Source organism: Mandrillus leucophaeus, unplaced genomic scaffold (assembly GCF_000951045.1).
Source record: "Mandrillus leucophaeus isolate KB7577 unplaced genomic scaffold, Mleu.le_1.0 Scaffold270, whole genome shotgun sequence".
Taxonomy (NCBI): Eukaryota; Metazoa; Chordata; class Mammalia; order Primates; family Cercopithecidae; genus Mandrillus; species Mandrillus leucophaeus.
The window spans coordinates 124143-124730 of NW_012102810.1; the positions used below are offsets into that span (position 1 = coordinate 124143).

At 39.5% G+C, this 588-nt stretch overlaps 1 pseudogene; it reads right to left on the reverse strand.

Annotated features, from left to right (window-relative positions):
- Positions 1 to 442, reverse strand: part of LOC105542927 — a 26208-nt pseudogene extending 25766 nt beyond the window's left edge.
- Positions 443 to 588: the final 146 nt, after the last annotated feature.

Sequence of the window (588 nt, forward strand, 5' to 3'; positions counted from 1 at the left end):
TTTCCAAAAAGAGGAAAGATATCAAGCATTAGAGAGGATGTGGAGAAAAGGCAACTTTGTATAGTGTTGGTATTCCATTTATAGGTACAGTCATCAGAGCTGATCAAATTCAGTGAAAAAAGAAAACAAATCAGGAATCTTGAGTCTTTTTGAACCAGGTATTGAAAGTTTTAGTTTTTTAAATCATGAAATATAATTTTTTTTAGTAGCAGTACCTTTAATATCTGATATGAGCAATCTCACACAAGGAGAAAATAGTAAATTACATCTAGCAAACCACCATTGATAAAAGAGAATAAAATTGTACCATGTCAGGCTCATAGAATAAAAACACGGTTGCCATGAACATTATGAATATAGTAGGTGTGAGATAAGCTACTGCATTTTTATTCTTATTGTCATGGCTGTGGGACAGGAGTAAGAATTCTGCATTGTCGGACATGTACCCGATCCCCTAATCCTGGAGACAAAACTCTGTGCTGGGCGGGGCGCAGTGGCTCAAGCCTGTAATTCCAGCACTTTGGGAGGCCGAGACGGGCGGATCACGAGGTCAGGAGATCGAGACCATCCTGGCTGACACGGTGAAAC